Genomic DNA, 26,696 nt, shown 5'->3' on the forward strand with positions numbered 1-26,696 from the left:
TGCTTGACAGCCAGGAACATTCAAGATCATATTCCTCAGACTTCACGAGGATATCAGTCAGCTGTTCCGATTACTTCTTCTTTGAAGGACTCTAGCCCTTCAACTAATGGAGACAATAAAACTTTTACCTATAAAGCCAAAGGATGATAATTTTTCCTGATCACTCCTACTGGGTCATTTGGAAACTTTCCATCTTTATATCTTTATAAATGGGATTTCTTACCTCAGGACTTTAGATCCCTGTCTTGACAGCTTCAGCAGATTCTCCCTTATCACAGATCCCTGGTTCCAAGAAGGATGATTTAGGCTGGGGTTAAGTGACTTGCCCAGGGTCACACAGATAGGAGGAGTTAAGTGTCTGAGACCAGATTTGAACTCAGGTCCTCCTGAATTCAAAGCTGGTGCTCTATCCACTTCACCACCTGGCTGCCCCCCAAGAAGGATGATTTTTAATACATGGGTCTTGCTTTCATTGCCCACCTCAATTTTTAGCAATTTGTTTTGTTCTTATCTTGAATTTAAGGGCCCTATAAGAGTTTGATAGCCTATTGACAAACCAGATTGATTCTTACCATCACTGAAACTAAGTAAATGTGAATTAGATTAAACTAGCTATAGAGAGGTAGATGGAATAGTGAATAGGATAAAAGACTTGAAAGTAGGACAGATCTGAGTTCAAATATTGCTTTTAATATTTATTAACTAGGTAATCCTGAGCAAGCCATTTCAACCTTTCTTGATTTTCTCATCTGTAAACTGGGGATTACAAAAACCCCCTTTTCAAAGGGTTGTTCTGAGGATAAATGGCTCAATAGCATATGTATAAGCACTCTGCAAACCTGAAAATACTATGTAAATATTACTTATTATTATAATACAACATGAAAAATGCTCAGTTAACTGATTTAGAAATCTTAGTACCATAAGAACAAAACCTAGGCATCAATATGAAACCCCAGTCCATCGGTCAAGAAAATTGGAAGGAAGTTAAAAATTAACTACAAAGTAAAATGAAAAGTTTTAACTTTCAGGAATTAAGGCCAAAGTATTTCTGATGAAATCGGGGATGTCACATGATTATTTATTTGCCTGCAGGATCCTGGATAATGGTGAGAAAGTCTTCAGGAGCAAGAATCGACATTTTATTCTCCCTCAGGTTTGTCTTTGATCTTTTATGATAGGAATTGGTTTTTCCCTTTGTGTGCTTTCTCCCAATTAATAACTGCTTTAGTAAGCCCTTGAGGATAGGATCTTTGGAAAAGGTAAGGGGTGGATTAATAGTGCAATGCAGATTTGTAATGCTTTCATTCCTTGGAGAATAGATAATTTTGAGTGAATTTGTTTAAAAGAGAGACAATCATCTGGAATATCATAAGATGACATCACACACGGTCCAAAGGGGAAAAAAGCTTTTGTTTTGTGAATCATCTCCTTTGTGACATGGAAGTATAATCAGAAGGACTTTAGATTTTGAATGAGAAGACTTGGTTTAGAATCCTGGCTCTAATATTTATTAACTTTGTGACCTTAGGCAAGCTGATTTACCACCATGCACCTCACTTTCTCCATTTGTAAAATAAAAGCATTAAATTAGCTAATTGCTAAGTTTTCTCACAGCTCTAAATCCAATCATCTTTTATCCAAGTATTCTCTTCCACGGTGCCCAATGCTACATAGGAGAGTGACCATCATTCATCCCACCTGTGAATTACTTTAATCAGATCACACTTAAACAAACATATGGGAACTAGAACTTTGATTGGCACAGGGAAAGGAAGAAAAGGAGTTAGGAAGGACACTCCTGATTGGGGAGGAAGTTAGGGGAGGAATCTAACAATCAAAAGAAATTATGAAGACAGAAGGGCACTGAATGCCCAAAAAGTGGGCCCTCTAAGTGTTTGATCTATATTTATTACTGATAGTAATATTGAGGGAGAGTATGAGGGAGGAAAAGAAGTTAGGAAATAATAGGAATTTCAGAAAGGATGGTGGAGAGGAGACAAGAACAATGCTGCCTACTTTATAATTTTCCAGGTAGGAGTCTAATAATTTATGTGAATTGTCAGAGCTGAGGTTATAAGCCTTGCTTGGAATGTGTATACATCAACTTTATGTGTTCCATTCAGTGTTACAAATTCATCCCAGATGCTCTAATTAATCTAATGTCTGTCTCTATTCATCTATTTATTTATCTGTCAGTGTGTGTGTCTCTCTCTCTCTCTCTCTCTCTCTCTATCTATCTATCTATCTATCTATCATCTATCCATTTCTTTATCTCCCTGTTCCTTTCTTACTGTTGAAGGCAGCCTATCCACTCTCCCATCTACCTCTGCATAACTGTTTTAACTTAATTCACAATTACTTAGTTTCAGTGACAGTAGAGTCAATATGGTTTGTTAACAGACAATACTGCTCTCAGAGGGTCCTTAAATTTGAGATAAGAATAAAAAAGTTACTAAAAATTGAGCAATGAAAGCAAGACCCATGTCTTATCCGTAGCAGCAACAAACATAGAGCAGCAAATATATGTAAGGAACCAAATCTCCATCACACTTGCAAAGAAAAAAAAAAAGATGTTAGTTTGGCACTTACATTCTCTTTATTTATTATCATTACACCACTGTGAAAGGTAGGAGAGATTTGGATATTTGAGAGCCTTTTGTTGTATGTTCCTTCAGATACCACAGGTTTAGAAATATGCTAATTATCATTTGGTGACATTTAGGTCCCCATGTATATACCTTGAAGCAGATGTATGCATCTTTTGAATTAAAAGTCTTGGGGAAAGAGGGGATTTCAGACTTTTATTTCATGACTTGTAGTCATTTGGGAAATAGTTGAGGTATTTATTCTCTTCCTCCTTTACCTAAACCTATTCTCTAAATGCAGCATCATAGAATGGAAAAAACAGATAGGTAATACATAGCCTGGAGTCAGGAAGAAATGGGTTTCAAATCTGGCCTGAGACACTTACAAGCTATATGACCCTGTACAAGTCACTTCATCTTTGTTTACCTCAATTTCTTTATCTGTAAAATGGGGATAATAACAGCACCTACTTCCTAGAATTGTTGTGAAGATCAGATATTATAGTTTTAAATCACTTAGGACAGTTACTGGCATACAATATGTACTCTAGAAATGTTGTTCAGTCATTTCCTAGTCAGTCATATGTGACACTTCACAACCAATTTAGGGGTTTTCTTGGCAAAAATATTGGAGTGATTTGCCATTTCCTTCTCTAAATCACTTCTAGGTGAGGAAATTGAGGTTAAAAAAAAAAGTTGTGAGCCCAGGATCACATAGTTAGCAATTGTCTGAGGAAGACAAGTCTTTTAGACTCCTAGTCCAATACTATTCAATGCATCACCTAGCTGTCCATATAAATGAACTATAATTTTGAAGTCAAACATTTTAGGTTTGTTTTTGTCACCTGTGTGACTCTTAGCCTGTCACTTAACCTTTCTGAACTTCTGTTCCTTATCCATAAAATAAGTGGATTGGACTAGTTAATTTCTAAGATCCCATCTAGCTCTAAATCCATAATATGATGTTACTGTTGGCAATTCTTGCCAAGGATTGAGCAAAGACAATGACTCTCTACTGCCTATAGTTTGGTGTATAAAACCACTGATGAAAAGCTGCACTTGGAGTCAGAGTGATCTCTGACATATATTGACTGTGTGGTTCTGGGAAAAGAACTTAATCCCTCAGTGCCAAACAGCTCTCTAAGATTGCAACTTGCGCCTCAACTGCTAGTTTGCATTTCTACAAAGGGTTTTCTAATAAGGAGCTCATTACATGGTTAACTCACAGGCCCAGACCAAAAAAAAAAAAAAAAAAAAAAGGAATTATATTAATTTGGTTTTGTCTTCCTCAGTATCCTATATGTGACACCTTCATGTAGAGGAGATAAGATGTTTTTAATCTTATATGGTTAAACATTTTCTTTTCAAAGGATGGTGGATTTTTCTACTAAGATATAAATGAAGTGATCAAATCTATAGCTATAACTTGATTATAGTTTTTTATAACTTGATAAAATTCTTTAAAGGAGAAAAATGCTAGCTGATTTTGAGAGTTAGTGGGTGAACAAAATCAGTAAGATATTCTTGTGGAATGCTAGTAATTTATTTCTTTTTTTTCCCTGAGGCTGGGGTTAAGTGACTTGCCCAGGGTCACACAGCTAGGACGTGTTAAGTAGTAATTTCTTAATTTCAGATGTACAAGATGTCAAGGAAAGGACTTCAGAATTTTACTTAGTACAACTCATACCTCTAGAGAATCCATTATCAACAATTGGTCATCAAGGTACTTAAAAATTCTAATAAGGAAAAATGAACCACCTACCAAGGTAGCACATTCTCCTTGGGTTAGCTCTAATTTTTAAAAAGTTCTCCCTTAAAATGAATTTTAATGTATATTTCTGAAAATTCCCAACTTCTTTCCTTTTACCAGTCAAAACTTTTCCCATAGTTCTGTCCTCTGGGGAAAACACAATTAAAATTCCTCTTGTATGGGAGTATTTCAAGTTCTTAAAGTCATTTCTCATACTCATATTAAGTGTTATCTAAAATTTATTAAAAACAAGCCTCATGTCTTTACATTGATTCATTGATAGTATAGTCTTGAGATCTCTCAACGTCCTCCTTGAATTACTCTGGAACCTCTCCAGTTGATCAATATCAGTCCTAAAATATGGATTTCAATGTGGATTTACTAAATTATAATAGGACCATGAATTCCTGTATTCTGGATAGTATTCCTCCTTCAAGGCCTTCAATGTTGTACTAGCATTTTTGCTTATCACAGCACCCTATTGACTTCTTTTGATTTTATAATCCATTAAAATTCATTTTTCAAATTAACTTGAGTAACCTCATTTCTCTATCTTATTGTACTTGGGAAGGATTTTCTTTTCATATAGCTGACAACCTCTTCATTTGAAAATAAGACTTATCCTTATTAAATGAATATACAATAATATATTTGGCCTGTCTACCATGTCAATGTATTTTTTAATCTTGCTTGGCATCCATTGTGTTATCTTCAAATATGATGGATTTATTTGAGCCATTCCTAACATTTAGAGATAAGAATAAGAACCTGGACATGTGGCTTCACTGGTACATGAAATAAGATAGTATCTGACCAAGACAGAATAAGATGGAAAAAGTTTCTCCACATTTCTAACAGAAAGCTAGGCAGTCTGGTGGCTAGAGGATTACTTATTATCAGGAAGATCTGAACTCAGACATTTTCTCGTTAGGTGACCTAGAACAAGTCCCTTAATTCTACTGTGTCTCCTCATAGGTAAAATGGGGATAATAATAGCACCTACATTATAGGGTTGCTATGATTATGATGATAAAATAATATTTATAAAGCACTCCCCAAAATTTAGTTATATGTAAATGAAAATCCCTACCATTTTTGAAAATTTTGGACTCTTTTCCTACTTGATTAATAAATTTCATTACTTTTTCACACATATACTCCATAACTAATTGTTAACAAGTCTTCCCTCAAACTGGCTGGCTGACTCTAAATTTATCACTAACATTTTTTTTAAACCTTCAGTATGTTGCTTAATTTACTTACAGGATATTTTCTCTGCCTTCCCCAAGAGTTGATGAAAATAAGCTTCCAGTAGGATCTTTGTCTTTATTTTTTTGGCCAGTAAGATATCATCTTCCTTTTGTAGACAACCAATCATTTATTATATCCCAGGCAGTAAACCAGTGGGAAGAGATGAGGAGAGAAAGCATTACAGGGATAGGAAAGAAAATGTCAAGAGCTAAGAGATGGAGTGTTTTTCAAAATGAAATGGAAATATCTTCACATATCTGCCAAGAGCTTGGTGGCCAATGGATCTGGAGACAGGAAGCCTTGCATTCAAGTCTGGCCTCAGACACTTAACAGTTGTGTGACCCTGGGTAAATCAACTAACCTTCGCCTGACTTCCTTCAATTATGGTAATGATGATAACAACACCTACTTGGCAGTGTTGTTATAAGGATTAATATTTGTAATGTGCTTAACACAATGTTGGCACATAGAGAAAATGCTTATTCTCTTCTTTAGACTCATCTGCTACTATCTGTTAGCCATATTCTATATGTTGGTAGGGTCCCATATTTCCTCGATTTCAGATGCCTTATTTTCTGAGACATACTATGAGGGCCCAATGCAGCATCCTTTTGTTTTGAGTATATTTTAGCACTGAATTTCAGTTCCCTCACAAGCAAAAACCTTTCAAAATAAGCACTGAATTTACTTTTATTTTCTCTTTTTGAGCAAAATTCCTCTAATGAATAGCCTTTCTGATTAATATTTGGTGTAAACTGTGTGTGATTTCTTTTTTTAAATATCCAGACAACAATTTATTTACCAATAAAATGCATGTAATTGTAGAAGAAACTGGGTCCAAGGCAATTGGTAGCTAACTAATCACTGGTTTCTACATAGTTAATATGCAATTTGGAAGCACTGAAATACTAGATAGAGAGATGGAGACACCTTGTTTCATATTAGTGGAGGGGACTGAAAGACAGTGATATGAGAGGGAATAATTTTGTTTCATTCCTTAATTTGGGTGACAAGTAGGAAGGGAAATAATCTTGTTACTCTTCCAAAATCAAATGGCTTTCCAAAAGGTAAAATTTAACTTCACAAAATGGTGGATAAAAGCAAAATGGTTGGGAAAAAACTTTCTCAACAGGTGTGTTTTCTTGTTGGCAAATTTGAAATATGTCATAAATTGTACAAAGTTTCTATATAATAGAGTAAAATATCTGTTAATGTGAATTCTTAATGAACATATTCAGAAATATATGATGCAATCTCATGGAAGTTCTATTCAATTGCACTAAAGGTGATTTTCTTTCAGAAATTAAAAAAACAATTGTTGGAAAAAGACAAAACATAATGGCTGTCCCAGAAGATGATAATATAGTCAAAGAGAGCATTGATTTACAAGACATGCAACTTGATGAAAATCAGCTGAAAAAAAAAGGTAAGGCCATGAATGTGTTATAGAGCAAAGAATCTATCTCTACATTGAAAAGTCATGAGTTCATTTCAGTGAATTTATTGGACACTTACTTGAAACAAAGTATTCAGCACCAACTTAACAAATAACTATTGAATATTTTCTCTGTGTCAGGAAATTCATGAGATCCTGGTGATAGAAACAAAAAAAAAGCTATGTCCTTTCCTGAGAAAGTTTGCCTTTTATTGCAAGGTGTAAACAAATAAAGAAATGTCGGGTAATTTGAGGATGGAGAACACATTAAAAACTCATAGAAGGCAGAGATCAAGGAAATCTTTACATGGAAAATGATATCTGAGCTACCTTGGAGGAAGCTGAGGATTCTGAGAGGTAGAGATGAGGAGCATTCTAGGAATGGGTAGCAGCCAGTTCAAAATTCCTCCAGTATATTCACATTCATTTAGTTTTTCTAATTAATGTCTAGTGTAAAATGTATGGGAACAGGAGATGGAATGCTCAGTTTGAGATAATTTTGGCTGAAACATAGGATGCGAATGGAATTTAGAAATAAACCTAGTACAATATATCTGCGACTCTACTCCAGATGCTGGAATTCTGAGAGCTCCAATTCCTTGAGATATGGGGTAAGAATTGTTTTTCACCCATCCCATAAAAGAAGAGGACATAGCTATACAATAAATGGAAAAGTGTTCCCCTATCTTTATGTCAGTCCCAGATCAGAATCATGTGGATAGCCAATTGTATTGAGCCAGACTTAGATATTTTTGATTCAAGATAAAATGCAATAAGAAATGGAGTCAGAATAACCCTGCTTCATCCCCTGGCAAAAGTCATTCTTCCAATCTTTCCTAGGAGAATTCCACCTGCAGTTCATGGATGCCAATCCTCTGGGGTTTCTGGCATCATGGATCAGTGGTTTAACAGCATTTCTTTATGATTATACCTAAAGTCAAACAGAATAATATCAGTCATAAGATCTTAAATAACAAGTTCCAATAATTATAGCTCCAGGTGGATTCGACTTTAAATACACTTAACTTTACTTTCTGCCTTTATATGGTTTTCTTCTTATGGCATTCTTATGACATTTATGTATTTGCTTCTCATATCCACACCTTAGAATTCATAATATTCTTCAAAGTTCAACCTATATAGTATATAATAATTATTATATTATATATTATGATACAATACATTTTATAATATATAATATATTGATATTGTAATAATGTGTTATAATATATTCTATAAAATATATAGAATTACTAATTTATCATTAATGAATTAATAGATAATCCAACAAAGAGATGGAGAAGTAATGGTGATAGAGGCAGGAGGAGATTCAGGAGAGAGCAGCAGCACAAAAGACAAAGGAAGAGATTATTCAGGAGGAAATGATCAACAATGTCAAAAGCTTCAGTGAATTCAAGTATGTTCATGACCAGTAGACCTTTCAGTTTAGAACCAAAGAAAAGTTTATTACTAAATTTTGCAGAGCACTTTCAGTCATATGGCAGAGGTTATTAGGGATTGAAAAATGAAGACAGTATAGACAACTTTTTTTTTTAGAAGTTTGACTGTGAAAGAGAAAAAAGATACAAGGTCCAACTCTTCATGACCCCATTTGGGGTTTTCTTGACAAAGATATTGGAATGGTTTGTCATTTCCTCCTCCAGTTCATTTTTTACAGAAGAGGAAAAGAAAGCAAACAGGCTAAAGTGACTTGCCAGGGAAATATTCTAAAAATAGGGAAAGGCCTTAAAATTATATCACATAAGAGACTGAAAGTCTTGAAGATGTTTAACCTGAAAAAGAAGAGTGGGGGGACATAATAGCTCTCTTTAGGTATTTGAAGAAATCACATGACAGAGTCATTAGACTCTTCTCTTTGGCTCCAAAAAATATTGAAACCAGCAAAGAATTTGAAAGTGATTTAAATATGTTTTATTTATATGGCTTACTTTATATATATAATTTTATATTTAATATTATTATATATATCCATGTATATTATACACACACACACACATATATATATGTGTATGTATACACACACACACACACACACACATATATATATATATATATATAATATTTATTTCCACATTGCAACTAATCTTTACGAAACTACTATTTGTGAGTTTGGACCTTGTGTCAAAGAATAACTACAATTATCTGAAAAGATTAAAAACATTCCTCCTTTCTCTAACTATATATTTGTTAGGAAAAATTTTCTTCAGCTAAGCACGTAAACCAAAATAATATAGGGCAACAACTTCAAGGCAGATGTAGAGATAAGATTCCAGCTGTCTTCTATTAATCCAGACAATAATGAATTTTGAAAAATTTTTTGTTTTAGAAAACCAATTTTTTATTTAAAATGTTATATATTAACATTTAATTAGCTTATTAGTTGTTTAAATTAATAAAACATTTTAATGAATTCAGTTATTAATGATTGATATAACCTCAAATCTTTCTATAAACAAAATCTCTTTGTGATCCTCAACAATTTATGTTATATTATGTAAGGAGCAATAATCAATCTTAAACTCCAGGTAGAAAGGCAGAGAACTTTAGAATCAAAATGCTGTGTTATGATTCTTTTCTTTTCTTTATTATAGAACAGGGTTAACAGGACAGAACTTATCAGGAAATGGTTATGATGCAAAAACAAAACAAAAGAAAAGTGTGGCAAATGGAATGGGCTATGTATTTATTTGGTAACCCTATAATAACAATCCACACTAATTTATTTTATTTTATTTTATTTTATTTTATTTTTCGGTAGCTGGGGTTAAGTGACTTGCCCAGGGTCACACAGCTAGGAAGTGTTTAGTGTCTGAGATCAGATTTGAACTCGGGTCCTCCTGAATTCCACTATGCCACCTAATTGCCCCCACACTAATTTATTACTCTACTTTCTGCAACTTAATAAAAGAAGATTGTCAATTAATTAACTAGTAAGCATATTATATAATTTGGTTGAGGTGATGCTACCAAATAGCACCAGCCAAGCCAAGGACCTTGGACCAAGGATAATCAGTGCATGTACATGTTGGTTGACTTTCCAAAAGCCTACAGTATCCTTTCTGCTCACCAGAAAGTATTCTTTCAACTTTTATACTACTATTGCTTTTCCTTTTCACTCCCCATCCCTAAGGTTCCAACCTCACTCAGCTTTCTGTGAATGAACTTTCATTCTGAGTCAATATAATCTAATATTCTATAAAATATGTTTCAAAAATTATTAAATTAGAAACATCACTAATATCTAGTCCAAAAAATGCTATCCTGCAAATAAGAAATATCCTCTCTTCATGAGCAGCCTTATTCATAAGGTTTACATGATTGACTTTAGTGACTACATAATTTGCAAATACACACACGCAAACACACACATACGATAAGGTAATCAAAATGGAGCTGTGTTGTGGCAAAAATGATGAAGAAGCAAGAAACCCTTCCCTAAAGATACGCTTAAAACGAAAGAAATTAAGCTCCTACCCATTGGTGTCAAAGTTCCAAAAAAAAAAAAAAAGTCACCTAGGGATCTATTTGCCACTAAGATAATCTTTTTAAAAATCTTACCAGCCCAGGAAGAATTTAACATAAATAGACAACAAGAAGAATCTTCTTAAAATGAGGTCATTAGAGAAGTTAGAGGTAGTTAACAAAAGTTTTCTGAAATTAAAAAAAAATCGTTCTGGCCTGGAATAGCACCAGGAACATCAGGCCCATTAAACAAATGATAATAATCTGACATTATCTAACAAACAACCAGTTAAAAAGCATTTATTGAGAACCTATTATTTGACAAGAACTATATCAAGTCCTGAGGATTCTGAAAATAATCAATGTTTAAAAGACACACACTTTTCTTTTGTTTTTCTTTTTTTATTATAGTTTTTTATTTACCAGATATATGCATGGGTAATTTTTCAGCATTGACAATTGCAAAACCTTTTGTTCCAATTTTTCCCCTTCTTCCTTGCACTTCCTCTCATAGATGGCAGGTAGACTAATACATGTTAAATATGTTAAAGTATATGTTAAACACAATATATGTATACATGTCCATACAGCTATTTAGCTTCACAAGAAGAATCAGACTTTGAAATAGTGTACAATTAACCTGCAAAGGAAATAAAAAATGCAGGTGGACAAAAATAGAGGGGTTGGGAATGCCATGTAGTGGTTCACACTCATTTCCCAGAGTTCTCTCGCTGGGTGTTCTATTCATTATTGGAAAAAATAGAAAACTGATTTGGTTCATCTCATTGTTGAAAAGAGCCATGTCCATCAGAACTGATCATCATATAGTATTGTTGTTGAAGTATATAATGATCTCCTGGTTCTGCTCATTTCACTTAGCATCAGTTCAGGTAAGTCTCTCCAGGCCTTTCTGAAATCATCCTGCTGGTCATTTCTTACAGAACAATAATATTCTATAACCTTTATATACTACAATTTATTCAGCCATTCTCCAATTGATGGGCATCCACTCAGTTTCCAGTTTCTGGCAACTACAAAAAGGGTTGCCACAAACATTTTTGCACATGTCACTCCCTTTCCCTTCCTTAAGATCTCTTTGGGATATAAACCCAGTAGTAACACACTGCTGGGTCAAAGGGTAGGCACAGTTTGATAACTTTTTGAGCATAGTTCCAAATCGCTCTCTAGAATGGCTGAGTGTATTCACAATTCCACCAACAATGTATCAGGCCACACAAACTTTTCAATTTGGAAGTTCTTCCCAGTATCATAAACTATCCACAATGTTCCAACTTATTATTCTCTCCAATGTACTTCCATAAATGTACCACAAGAGGGCCATCCAGGACCCTTGAGTTCTTCCTCAAATTCTCTTGACATTGTAAGAGGAGCACTTGAACTATTCAGCTCTTTCCTCATTCTCATCATGTGACCAGCCCATCTTCTCTTTCTATAATCCATACTGATGAGCAATATATATGGATTTCCCACCCAAATACAAGTCATAATTTTGGCAATACACATTCTTGTTTGACATTTCAGATGCATGGTCAAGTCAAATTCTCTTAAGTGACAATACATCTCTTCCAGGAAGCTCTTCAAATGTCCTATTATTTGATGCAATAAAATCAACATCATTCACCAATAGGAACATCTGGAGGATTTCCCAAGCATACTTAGAGAAATCCTTATCAAGTTATCTGTCCTGGATCTTCTCCTATATATTGGCAAACATCATTTCTGATCATTCATCTACCTCAGCCTCACCTGATGTTCATAATTAAAGAGTCTTTAATTAGGGCTATATATTGTTATTATATATTTTTATGCATTTTTTGGAAATTTTCAAATTTTGTTATGTATGGGTAAGATCCAACATTTTGAAAACTATTAAGGTGAGATTTTGTTCCATTGAATCAATTTTTTTTCATAATTAGAAAACAATAACTTTAATGAGTTTTTATATCTTTATATCTTTTAAAAGTTTTGAAGAAGTAAAGATGTTATATTATTGAATGGTGTTTGAAATTTGTTTGTTCCCCCATTGAGGATGCTTTAATTTCAGATGACTCATAAGAATTTGTGTATGAACATAAACAACTAGGTAGTTGTCAATGATTTCTCAGTGTCATCTTGTACTTTTTTAGTTTTTATAAGAATTAAGATTTTTGTCTATATCTTTGGCTTTTTTCCCACCTTCTTTTTTGTTGTTTTAAAATCTATTTATTTAAAACAAATACAAAAAGAGAAAAATTACAATAGAAACAATTAGGAAAAAGAAAAAAATTTATCATCTACACAGCAGAACATGAGGATTTAAAATATCTAGCAATAAATTTCCATTTCAAGAAAGTATATGTAATAATAGAAGACATTATATTCAAAACAGTCTATCTTTTCTTTGCTTCTTTGTAGGTTTTCTCATGTTTTCTACTGTAAACTTTTTTGCTTTATTCTTTCCCTCCCCTTTTCTTCTCTTTTCACTTCCCCCAATCAAGTTACAGTTAAATATGGATGTTTATTTGTGTGTACATACATACTGATATACATAGATACATGTAATCATACATAAATATGCACTTATATATATACACATATGCATATGCAAGGTTGTACTATACTTGTTTGTCCTCTATTCCTCTGAAAGTGGATGACATCATCTTTCTTAGGTCCATTAATTCATCATTTCCTATATTTTGAGTAGTCTATTGCAACATTAATATGGCTGACATGTAATGTAGTTTCCCTATTTTGTCTTTTGATTAAATCCATTTTAATTTTGACTTAGTCTAAAATCAGTGATTACTACTCTTGCTTTTTTTCCTAATAAATTTTACTCCTGATCATTATTATTGTGTTTGTGTGTCTCTTGTTTCCTAACCCTGCTGACTCTTCTACTTTACTTCTATCAGCTGGCTGATTTTCTATTACTTAACCTCCCTATTTATTCCTTTTCATGTTCCCCCATCTTTTCCTTCCCTTTTTATCTCATTCTCATTAATCTACACACTTTATCCAATTCCCATTGATCTACATCCCTTCTATACCCTGCCTTATCCTATTCCTCCTCTTATTATTTCTTTATAAATTTTGTTGCACCTTTCTAGATATATTTGCATTATTCCCTCTTTAACCTATTTTCACTATGAGTAGGATTTCAAAACTACTAGTCCTTCTCCCTCATCTAATTCCCCCGTACCAGTTCTTGCTCTCACAGCTCATTCATGTGACATAACTATTGTTCTTGCCTTTTCTTACATAGTTCTGTTTTTAAAGTCATATCATACTCAGTTCTGCCCCATTTTTCTTTTGAAATATCCAATTGGTAATGACACTCTTAGAATTTGGTTTATATTTGTATGTATAAAACATAAGCTATTTGCTCTTATTGAGTCCCTTGAAATTTGATGATTTCATTAGGGTTATGTATTGTTATTATATATTTTAATGCATTTTTTGGAAAATTTGATGTTTACCTTCTATTTCTTATATGCCAATTTTTCTATTGAGTTCAAAATTCTTTTTGTAACAAAATCCTGAAAATCTGGCAATTATTGAATATCCATTTTTTTTTCATTTAAGACTATGGTTAATTTTTCTGGATATGATATTTTCAGCTGCAATCCCACTTCTTTTGATGTTTGATATATAGTATTCCAAGACCTGGGGTCTTTTATTGTAGCTGCTGATAGTTCTAGTGTGATTCTAATTGTGGCTCCAGCATATCTGAAATTCATTGTTATTGTTGTGCTTGTAAAATTTTCTCTTTGATCTGGGGGTTTCAGAATTTAACAATGATGCTTTTTCCTCATAGAATCTCTTTCAGATGCTTATTGGTTGAGTTTTTCTATTTCTACTATCCTCTCTTGTTCTAAAACTTCAGAACTATTTTCTTTAATTATTTATTGCATTATTGTAAGATGCAAGATGCATATCAAGATTCTTTATTTTTAACCATAACTTTCAGGTAGTCCAATTATTGTGTTTTGTTTTCTTAATCTGATCTGTAGATGTGTTGTTTTTCTTTCAAGATCCCATGTTCTCTCTCTCTCTCTCTTTTTTTTCATTCTTTACATTTTGTTTTTATTATTTCTTGGTCTCATAACTTTGCTGGCTTCCTCTTGCCCAGTTCAAATTTTTAAAGACTCATTTTCTTGTGATTGTTTCTCCTTTTCTATTTATTGTTTTTCTTACATTATTTTTATTTGTTCTTTAGTTTTTCCTCAATCTCTCTCATTTTGTTTTTAAAGTCTTAAAAAAATTTTTTTTCTATGAATTCTTTTTGGGTAGGTAACTGATGTAACTCTTTGAGAGAGGAGAGTCATTTTTCTTAATTTTAATTTTCTTAATTTAATTTCTTATTTTCTGAAGTGGAACCTCATTCTTCCCTTCTAGGTCTTCCCTAGACCAACCTCTATGATTTGGTTCTTTCTCCTTTGCAACAATGGTATTCCTGATGAATAAGAGAACATGCATTTTGGGTGTGTGACTGATGTAACTATGTTACTTAGAAGAATTAGATATATTCCATTTTGTTCCAGAGAATAGAATTATAAACCTGAATGGAAATTGCAGAGATGAATTTGAGTTCATGTAATGAAAGTGTCTTTTTATTATATTTAGTAAACTGATGAATATCATGAATTAGATGTGTTCTCTCATTTAAAGTCATTTGAAGCAGGATAAGCCAAATGGAGATATAAGGAGATTCTTTCTGGACATGGATTGTTCTACTTGGTTTCTAAGATCTACTGCAATTCTAAAATCATGTGATCAATGATAGCTCTATTTTTTGTGAGGCAATAAGATAACATGGAAACAGTACTGTACTTGGCATCAGAAGACCTGGGTTAAAGGTCTAGGTGCACCACTTATTGGCTGTGTGATCATTGGTAAATACTTTACAAGGTTTATGTGAAAGTAGCATTGGGTAAACGCAAAAGTACTATACAAATGTGAGCTATTCTTGTTGTTATATTTTATTCCTTTTGGATTTTGCTCTTTTCTTTGTGTTCAAAATTCCTGCTTCACTATTTCAAAGCCTCCTTTTCCAGGTTATTCTTTTCCTTTTTCATCTATTTTCAGTGAATAATGGCCCTTGTATTCTCAGAATATAAATATCTTTCTCAAGTTCTAGTGTTTTCAGGAAATTTTTCATGTTATATGAAGGGAAAGAATAAATTTAGTGGAGAATAAAGAATTATGGGCAATAGGAAACAACCCGTAGTTCACCAGATTTTGAAAGTCAGGAAGATTTAGATTCACATCCCAACCAGGCATTTAATAATTCCACTGGACAAACCATTTCAACTCCTAATCATCACTTTTCTCATGTAAAATGACCGTGTTAAGCTTGATAGCCTCTTAAGGTTCCTTCCCCTTCTGAATCTATAGAGTTATATAACTGCTGGAACCCTACCTTTATCCCTGATTAAAGAGGAACTGGGTCCCCTTTCATTTGAAATCTACAAGAAAAACTTCAATAACCACTTCTCAGGTAGACTCTTTTAAAGAAAAAAAAAGAAACATAAGGACATTGGGTAACTGAAAGAACTCCATTCTTTCACCTAAAGAGGTTTGTGTTTGGGTTTGATCACCTCCTGCTTGACAAATGAGAAATCAGAATCTGGATTTGGCGTCAGGGTTTCTGATGATTCTGAAACAAGTTATTTCCTCTCTTTCCCACAATATCTGGATAAAAATAAAGGCAGCATCTTAGCCAAGAATTTTAGGTGATTTAGAAGTTAGAGGTAGTGCAGAGGAAGTATGCAACAGAGGACAAGCAGGAGCCAATGGTGGAACAGCACCCAGTGGAGCAATGTTTGAGAAAACAATATTCTGGAGAGAGAGAGCAGCAGCAGCAGCATGCTTTGGAGACTACAAGAATATCTCCCGGTAGCTAGTAGTGACTAAAAGAAGGAAGACTATGAGATTAGTGTCAATAGGAGCTGAACGTGTAAAAAGAAATTAGTTATGTCTTGTTTTTATGTGAATTCATCTTCTGTGTGTCTGCCTTTACCATAGCTGTTCCATGGCCACACGTGTTCCTCATTAGTACATCCCTCCACGTGTATACCCTAGGCAATTTTGCCCCCATGTGGATGTCTTTGCATGTCTTTTATCTTTATGTGTCCACTTTTTTTCTTGTGTTTATTTTAGGTCACCTGTTTTGTGGGTGAAGGTTTTATTGCTACTTTTTTCATTATACCTGCTATTCTCTTGTGTGCTCTGTCTCACTATTTAAAAATAAATACATTTACAAGGATTCATGTATAATTTTTAGGGTTGTGGACTCATAGTATACATGGTGTACTCTAAATTGAAGGAACCATTCCTGAAGAGATTTACTCCCTATAAGTCAGGGAAGGGTGCCCCTGTGAGCTATAAGTATAACAATAAGTTTACAATGAATAAAAATGTTAACATTTCTAGTACTGGAAAACAAGAAAAGTATTATTTCAGCATCAGGGGAAGGTGCAAGAGGTATATTTTATATGCAAGTTCAAATTCACTTCTTCTCCATAATCTATATATTATTTGTCTCTTTATAATATGTGTACAGCAGCATAGGAATGTATGTTGGCAGGGGTAGTGGAAAATGGTGAAAGGTATGGAGTGGAGACTGTTTGGCTGGATGAAAAACAATTAGTCTCAAAAGAAAAGAGAATGCAAAGGGATGAGATTCATAGTTACAGGGTGAAAAAAGTACAGAATAATTGGTACAGTTTGGTTGAGGTTGATTGGGTGGTGAGGATATTCTCTTGGGATCTATTTCAATCCAACATTTTCCCTGCCAATCATTGACTTTTATACTATTCTGTTCAAATGTCCGTGACAAACAATAGACTAAGTAGAAAGATAATGGCCCTGTGCAGAGCTTACTAAAATATTTTAATCTAAAGAGACTATTAACACAATAACTCTTTATTTGTTCTCCAGTTCCAGGGTTCTGGTCAGTAAGATATGGTCTGGCAATCATCATACACTTCTGTCTATTTGTAACTACCTCACAAAATTTGAGTCTGAGTATTGCCATTGTTGCCATGGTGAACAGTACAGGCCAGTCTAATCAGACCGATGTTTCCATGAAGGGGCAGTCCCCAGATGCAGGGGTAAGTTGGTGACAGATCAAACTTCTTTCATTGATTGATTAATTTCAAAATCATGTATTTTTTCTATCATATGTGATATTGTGTTAGGCCCTAGAAGTTATACAGATACAGTGGAAAGGTGGACTCTACTACACAGACTAATATATCATAAAGTTTATAATATAAACTTAAGGCCCTTCACCATCCTGTTTGTCCTGCTTTGGTCATGCTTCAGTTTATTGGTGTCAAACCATGGGCCTTAGAATTGAAAGCAATACTTCAGGTGAAGACTAAAATGAAAAAAACAAAACAAAACCAATGAGATTATTACTCCCTCATTCCTAGAAATGATCTATCCTCTAATGCAGTGAAATATTTCATCATTACATTATTAGATAACTTGTAGTACAGTCAACAATATCTGATGTGAAATCCAGTCCCCCATATTTACTTGCTGTATAACTCTGGAGAAATCACTTAAGTGGTATTTGACTCAACTGTAAAGTGGTATTTCCTCAACTGTAAACTGAGGATAATTGTGGCATCTATGTAAATCAAATGAGATGTTTATAAAAAAAAATGCTTAACACAGTGCCTGGAAGTAGTAGACATTATATAAATGCTTATTCCCTTTCCTCCTTCCATTGGCTTTTTTTTTTTTTTTGGTTGCTTTTTCACATTTCTGATTCCTATATAGCTTGGAGTCCAGTCCATTCTTTTCCAAACACCTAGTGTCTGTTGTGGTCTATTCCTATCCTACATTGTTAAGATTTTTTTTTTATATATCTGTGCAAGTCTCTACATTTATCCCTATTGTACTTCATCCCATAGATTCAGCATAATGCTCTAATTTGTTAACATCATTTAGATTCCTAATTCAATCACCCAGTTTGTTAGCTATCCTTCCCACATCATATACAAATTTCATGAGCGCACTACCTATGCCTTTATAGGTAAAAAATGTTAAGTGGCACAGGGCCAAGCACAGATTCCTGGGGCTCTCCACTGGAAACCTTTTATCAAGTTGATACTGAACTATGAACAACCATTCTTAGCGTATACTCATCTACCCATTCTGTGACCCATATGATTCATATATGTTCATCTTATCCATAAGAATAATCACATACTTTATATTTTATTAGGAGCAAGGGATTGAAGTTTTTGGAAGGTAATTTAAATAGGGAGAAAGTACAAACAATAGTGATGTTCAGGGAAAGATTGTTGTATGACTCCGGACAGTTACCCTGCATTTGTCTCAATTGCCTCATCTGTAAAATAAGATTAATAATAGCATCTGTCTCTCAGAGTCATTGTAAGGATCAAATAAGAAAAAGGATCTTATTTTAAGAAAAAAGATTTTTTTAAAAGATCAAATAAGAAAAAGGATGAAATAAGAATAAAGTGATTAGAATAGTTCCTGGGTCACGATAAGTGCTATATAGTATTAGGTGTATAATCATCAATAATATGAATTCTGATCTAAGCCTTGAAAGAAGACAAAAATTTGGAGAGATTAAGATTAAGAAAATTACAATTTTAGAATGGCAAATGGCCTGTGTAGAAGGGAAGAATTCAACAGATTTACTAGTGACTGGAATATGGTTTATGAAGTAGGAACATATGTGAAGAAATAATCTAACAATAAGGATGGTGAACATTTATGTAGCACTTTAACATTAGCAAAGCATTTTTTCATAGTATCTCATTGAATCTTACATAGTATCTTATTTATATAGTATCTCATTACATAGTATCTCAGTATCTTATTTATATAGTATCTCATTACATAGTATCTCATTGAATCTTATATAGTATCTTATTTAAATAGTATCTCATTACATAGTATCTCAGTATCTTATTTATATAGTATCTCATTACATAGTATCTCATTGAGTCTTATATAGTATCTTATTTAAATAGTATCTCATTACATAGTATCTCAGTATCTTATTTATATTGTATCTCATTACATAGTATCTCATTGAGTCTTATATAGTATCTTATTTATATAGTATCTCATTACATAGTATCTCAGTATCTTCTTTATATTGTATCTCATTACATAGTATCTCATTGAGTCTTATATAGTATCTTATTTATATAGTATCTCATTACATAGTATCTCATTGAGTCTTATATAGTATCTTATTTAAATAGTATCTCATTACATAGTATCTCAGTATCTTATTTACATAGTATCTCATTACATAGTATCTCCTTGAATCTTACATAGTACCTTATTTATATAGTATCTCATTGTATAGTATCTCATTGAATCTTACAACAATGATGCTGTCATTATTTTTATTTTACAGATGAAGAAACTGAGGTTGAGACAGGTTAAATAAATAACTTGCCCATGGTTACTTATTGAATATGTAACAAGCAAAGGACAGAATTAAAATTCAGGCCTTTTTGACTCTAAATCCAGAAATGTATCCATTCAACCACCTGGCTCATTAGTTGAAACACTGATGAAAAGCTAGGTTGCAGCCAGCTTTGTTAAAGGTTCTGATTTCAACTGGCAGAGTTGTCATTTCCCCCTCTAAACGATGAGAAGGTACTAAATGTTTTGGGGCAGGGTAGTGATCTAGTCATCTATGATTTGGGAAGATTATTTTGGCATCTTTGCAAGGAAAATGTTAGCCAACAAATCAATAATCTTTTATTAATTATCAACTATGTTCCCAGAATTGAGTACAAAGAAAGACAAAGGATAATTTCTGCCATCAAGAAGCTCATAATCTCTTGGGAGAGATAATAAGGAAGTAAATACATGCAAATAAATACAAATAAGCTACCATTTGGAAAATTGGAGATAATTAACGGAAGGAAGGCACCAGAATTAAGAGGGGTGGGTACGAGCTTCTAGTGGAAGATAGGATTTTAGTTTCAACTTAAAGTGAGAGAATACAGAAAGTGGAGATAAAGAGCTAGAGAAATCAATTAGGAGGTTATCATATTAGATTAGAAGAGACTTTGTCAGGGCTGAAATTATAATAATGGTGATGTTAGTATAGAAGAACTGATAGATTTGAGAGATGATTTGGAGGTAAAATCCATAAGACTAACAAACTGGCTGGATATTAGGAGTAAAAGGGAGGGAAAAGTCACTTGTATTATTATAGAAAGGGAATGGAGTATAAAGTCATAGAAAAAGAAAATTGAGAAAAGATCATTGAGAGGCAGAGCAAAGATGATGGAGTAAAAAGAATTTTTATCTTACCTCACTTCTCACACCAAGGTGTAGAGAAAGCACCATGTAGAATTCTGATTGGAAGAACCAAGGAGAAGTCATAGTGAGTTAATTTTTATAGCCCAAGATGGCTTAAAGAATATTGGGGAAAGGGTCATGACAGGAACAATGCCTGGTGATGAAAAGAGGCAGAGAACAAAAACAGGAAGCAAAGAGAGATCCCAAGGTATCCCTGAGCAAACATTGATTGTAAGAACAGATGCCATCTGGCAGCTTTGTCACCTATCCATTTCTGGATCATAGAGTCAGAGTAGAGAAATGTGATTGTGAGCATTGAGCTCTAATATGGAACAAAGTTTTCGAGGCAAATAATAGATGTTTGGCTCTGATCTCAGAAGCAGAGTACAGTATCATGTATCAAAGAGGAACCAATAGTTTAATTGCCCTAAACTGAAAAACCTCCCATTGGGCCAAAAGTTTCTGAAGCAAACAGAAGTTTATGGAAACAATCAACCAACCAGAAAAAGGAGACTGAAATATGGGTCAGGAATTTGTAGAACTCAGACTAAAGTGCAATGATCATACTACTTTGGAAGGCATAACTAGAGTTGTCAAAGAAGCAGAACAAACATGAGTGGACAGAAGCTCAGGTTAGATATTCCTACACATCCCAGAGTTAACATAAAATCCAAAGTCAATAAGTATGTTGGATAAATGAACCAACAAAAAGAGAATCATCTCATCACAAAAACTTATTTATGGTGACAGGGAGATTTAAGATAAAACACAAAAGAAAATAATTTGAAAAAAAAATCTATAAACAAAACCTTATCCACCCACTTCCAATACACTTGGATACAAATTCAATAAAAATCATTAGGAGAATTAAAAAGGAAGTAAAACAATTATTTGAAAAACCAAATGAGAGGGGCAACTAGGTGGCGCAGTGGATAGAGCGCCAGCCCTAAAGTCAGGAGGACCTGAGCTCAAATCTGGCCTCAGACACTTAACACTTCCTAAGCTATATAACCTTGGGCAAGTCACTTAACCCCAATTGCCTCAGCAAAAACAAAACAAAACAAAACAACAACAACAACAACAACAACAAGAACAACAACACAACAACAAAAATTAAATGAGAGCAGGAAAGGAAAGGATAGGAAAATGGATAAGAGTGAGTGAAGAAAAAATATTGTAATGCTGGAAAATTTGAGGCAAGATAGAGATTAGAGAGTTTTTAATATTTTAGTTGGATTTCTGAGAGGGATTTTTGGTCCCAGGGCTGATATCTCAAAGCATTCAGCAGCAGCATTAGCTTCAGCATCAGCTTAAATATCAGCAAGGAATGCATGTTTGCAATGAAATATATATACATGGATCTTAAGCTATCACAGTAGACAAAGGCAGGGGGATGGAGTCCAAACTCTGGTGAGTGGGAATCTCCAAGAAGGGACCACCAATCCAGTTCTGACATACTGATAAACTGGGAGTAAAGGAGATGTCCAATTAGAGCCAAGAAGTCTGAAACTTAGAGATAGAGGATACCAATTAAGTATCTGAGATAGAGCATCTGGAGTTTTATGACTCTTTTGGAATGTCAGAGTGGCCAGCTACAACCCTAATTATCTCAGTCCTAATAGTTAGGAAGAGAGGGTGCAACCAGGGGGATTGAGGCAGAACAATTCAGGGAAACTGAGGCAGAACAATTTAGGGAAACTGAGACAAGACAATTAGGGAAACTGAAGCAGTACAATTAAGGAAACTGAGACACAACAATATGAAAAGAGAATTTGTAGCTTGGATTAAGAAGACTAAAAACCTTACTAAAGAAAGTCATTCCTTGAAAATTAGAACAGGTTAAATGGGAGCAAATGATTCCATGCAACATAGAGAAATAATAAAACCAAGTTTATAGACTGAAAAAATGGGGGTGGAGAGTGTGAAGTATCTCAGAGGAACATCAACTGATCTGGAAAACAAGTAAAGGGGAGATAATTTAAGAAAAACTATCCATTTATCTTAGAAGCAAAAAGAAAAGTAGAAATTGAAAGAGTTGACTGCTCACTTTCTGAAGGAAACCTCAAAATGAAAACTTCCAAGAATTTTGTAACTAAAATCTAGAGCTCCCAGATCATAGGAAAAATACTGCAAGTATCCAGAAAAAAAAATCTATACCAATGAGTCACAGTCAGTACCACATGCAGTTTAATAGCAACCAGTATAAAGAAGTGAGGTTGGAATATGATATTTTAAGGCAAAGACTTACCAATTAAAAATAACCTATCTAATAAGTTGAGTACAATTTTACAGGGGGCAAACAAATATTTAATGAAATAGAGGGCTTTCAAGCATTCTGAGAAAACCATCAAAACTAAGGTTGAAATAGGGCACAAAAATGCAGGAGACAAAAGAACCATAAAAAGGTAAATATGAGTGAGAAGTCATAAGGGACTATACACAGTTAAACTGATTACATTTTTATATGGAAACTCACACTTCTTTCCTTCTGATTAGAAGGACTGAGAGCAGAAGAAAACATTTCTCCCAAAGCTTCCCTTAAAGTGAGTCCAGGAGCTCAGGCAAATATTCCTTTTCCCTCCAGTTTCATTGATTCTTTTCAACTCTTAACACTCCACCATTCTCCATTCCTTCCAATCTTTATCACTACAAGATTGCATTCGTCCTTTGGTACTCACACTTCATCAGTACCTTCAGTTGTCTTGTCCTTCTGATTGGAGGGCTGGAGGGAAAAGCAAAAGTCCCCTCCCAAAATTTCCCATAAAAGGGTGCCCAAAAGTTCAACAAACTCTTTATATCTCTTGCTGCTTGATCTCAACTGCATTATCATTATATCCAGGCAGTGGATATTCGCTATGTCTCCACCCATGCTTTTCAGCTTCCTTTTGTGTAATCCCTATTATATTATAAATTCCAGCTCTCTTTCTTTTTTTCTTATTTGTAGGCCCAATACTTAGCATAATGCTTGGCACATGGGAAGTAATTTGTATTTTATTGTATTTTGGAGAGAGTACATATTGCTTATCAGAGCTCCATCACCAGGGGTTACAGAACTCTAATTAGACAGAGACTCTGGATGTGATTCTATTGTATTTAGATGATTTCTAGGGATAATAAAAAAGCAAATGCAATAAGAGAGAGAGGGGAGGAAGAGGAAGAATGGGGAAAATTATCTCACATTAATGGGATGAGCAAAGAGGACTTTATACAATAAGGATGGAGAAGTGGACAGGAAATAGATGATGAGTTTTACTTTCAAATGAACTGATTAAAAGAGAGAATAATAACTATGCACAAGACTTAGATGCAGAAATAGATCTTTACCAACACATAAATGAGAAAGAAATGGTTAAGGGAAGTGGAAAGGAGAAGAACAAAAGTTAGCAGAGGTTAGGGGAGTAATTAAAAATAAAAGGGCAATGGGGGGAAAGAGGATAAGTGTAAGAGAATGAGATAGAGAAAAAATAGGCAGGTAATAATCATAACTATGAATGTGATTGGGATGAAACTATAAAACATAAGAAAATAGTAGAACACATTAGAAACCAGAATTCATCAATACTTGTTTAGAAGAAACACTTAAAACAGAAACATTATAAATTAAAATAAGGGGCTAGAGTAGAATTTATTATGCTTCACCTGAAATTTTTTAAAAAATATGGAAGTAAAAAAGGTGTAGTAATCATGATTTCAGACAAACTAAAAGCAAAAATAGACCTAAAAATAGCTCACCTAGGTAGTGCAGTGAGTAGAATGGCAGGCCTAGAATTAGAAGACTCATTTTTGTGAGTTCTGATCTGGTCTCAGACACTTACTAGCTATGTAACCCTAGGCAAGTATCTTAACCCTATTTGCCTCAGTTTTCTCCTTTGTGAATTGAACTGGAGAAGAAAACACAAACCACTCCAGGATTTTGCCAAGGAAATCCCAAATGGGGTCAGAAAGAATCAGATATTACTGAATGAAAACAAAAAGAGCTAAGTGGGGAAAGATTTTGTTAGAAGACAACATAGACAATGAATTAATATTTATATCAGACATTTGTGCATAAAATGGCAAAGCATCTAAATTCTTAAAGGAAAAATTAAATGAATTATAGAAAGAAATACTAAAATATACTGGGAGAACTTCAATTTGCCCTTCTTGGACTAAATAATATCAAACCAAATGTCTGGAAGTTAAAGATCTAATTATAATTTTAGAAATGTTTAGATATCATAAATTTCTGTAAAATATTAGGATATTAGAATGATTAGGAATAGAAAATAACATACTTATTTCTCAGCTGTGGGGGTAAAGTCACAAAATTTTGTATATATTAGAGCAGAAAACCCTCACAAATGTAGAAAAGCAGAAATATTTTATTCATCTTTTGCTTAATTCAATAAAAATTAAATTCAATAAAGTGTCTTTGAAGTAAAGATCAAATAACTTAACCCAAAAGAAAAGGTAGGTCTAAGAACAAATTATATAAATAATAAGGAATTTCAGGAAAGAGAATGACAACAATGAGACAACATACAAAAATGTGTGAGATGCAGCCAAAGCTGGGTTCAGGGGAAATTTTGCTTCTTTCACACTAAAAAAATTAAAAGCAGATCAACAAATACAGCTACAACAAAAAATACTGAAAACAGAAAAATTAAGAAGCCCCTATTAAGCACCAAATTAGAAATTCCCAAAATCAAAGAAGAGATAAACAAAATTTAAAGTAAAAAGTGAATTATAAAATGAGGAGCTTTTATTTTAAAGGTAACAAAATAAAAATCCATGAGTTAAATTGTTTTTTTTTTAAAGAAAAGAGAAAAATTGTCCATGTGAAATATGAAGAAGGCAAATTCACAACCTATCAAAAACTCTAAAACAATTGTTAGAAGCTATATTGTTCAACTATATAAAAATAAAGGTGACAATCTAAATGAAGTTTAAAAATTCAAATTGTCCAGAATAACACAACAAGAAATAAAGTCCTTAAATTACTTTGTCTTAATAAAGAAACTGAATAAATTTATAAATTAACTCCAAGGGGAAAAAAAGGTCAAATGATTTCTAAGTGAATTATTCCAAACATTTGAAGAGCAATTAATTTCAATGCTCCATAAAGTATCTGGAAAAAAAAACAGGTTAAGAAGGGATCCTATCAAATTCTTTATACCTCAAATATGATTATCTAAACTACAGAGTCAGTTCTGAGAAAGAAAACCATAGGCCAAGGTGTCTAATAGATATTGACACAAAAGGGTTAAATAAAATATTAGCAAGGAAAATAAAGCAACATAAAACAACAGTCATACATTATGACCAGATTGGATTTATACCAAGAATGCAGGATTAGTGCAATATTTGGAAAACTATAAGTGTAATTGACCATATAAATTACAAAGCAAATATAAATCATATAATTATATCATTAGATGGAAAAAATTGATAAAATACAAATCTATTCCTATTAAAAATCACTAGAAAGCAGAAGAATAAATGGAGTTTTTCTTAAAATGATAAGTAGTACCTATTTAAAACAAAGAGAAAGTATTAAGTATAATGGTGATCCTAGATCAAAGGTGCATCATGAATATCCATTATCATTTTATTTGATATTGTAGTAGAAATGATAGCTGTAGCAAGAAAATAAAAAGATTAGAACAAGAAACAAATGGAAGGAGTACATCGAGATAAAGAGGAAATTAAACTATTACTTTTTGCAGATAATACAATAACTTATTTTGAAAACTTTAGAAACCCAACAAAAATTATTTAAGCAAAACTTCTACAAAGCTTCAGGATATGAAATAAAACTACATAAATAAATAGCATTCCCACATATTAGTAACAAAACCTATCAGGAAGTGATATAAAGAGAAATTTCACTTACAATAACTCT

At 33.3% G+C, this 26,696-nt stretch overlaps 1 protein-coding gene across 1 annotated transcript in view; it reads left to right on the forward strand.

Moving 5' to 3' along the window:
* Positions 1–1,094: 1,094 nt before the first annotated feature.
* The window catches only part of LOC141560047 (putative small intestine urate exporter), a 47,119-nt gene continuing 21,517 nt past the window's right edge, over positions 1,095–26,696 (forward strand). Inside the window, exons 1-2 of the mRNA XM_074297683.1 lie at positions 1,095–1,156; positions 6,890–7,015. The gene's annotated coding sequence lies outside the window, so the exon portion shown is untranslated. The remainder of the gene's footprint in view (positions 1,157–6,889; positions 7,016–26,696) is intronic.

This window comes from Sminthopsis crassicaudata, chromosome 3 (assembly GCF_048593235.1).
Source record: "Sminthopsis crassicaudata isolate SCR6 chromosome 3, ASM4859323v1, whole genome shotgun sequence".
Lineage (NCBI taxonomy): Eukaryota > Metazoa > Chordata > Mammalia > Dasyuromorphia > Dasyuridae > Sminthopsis > Sminthopsis crassicaudata.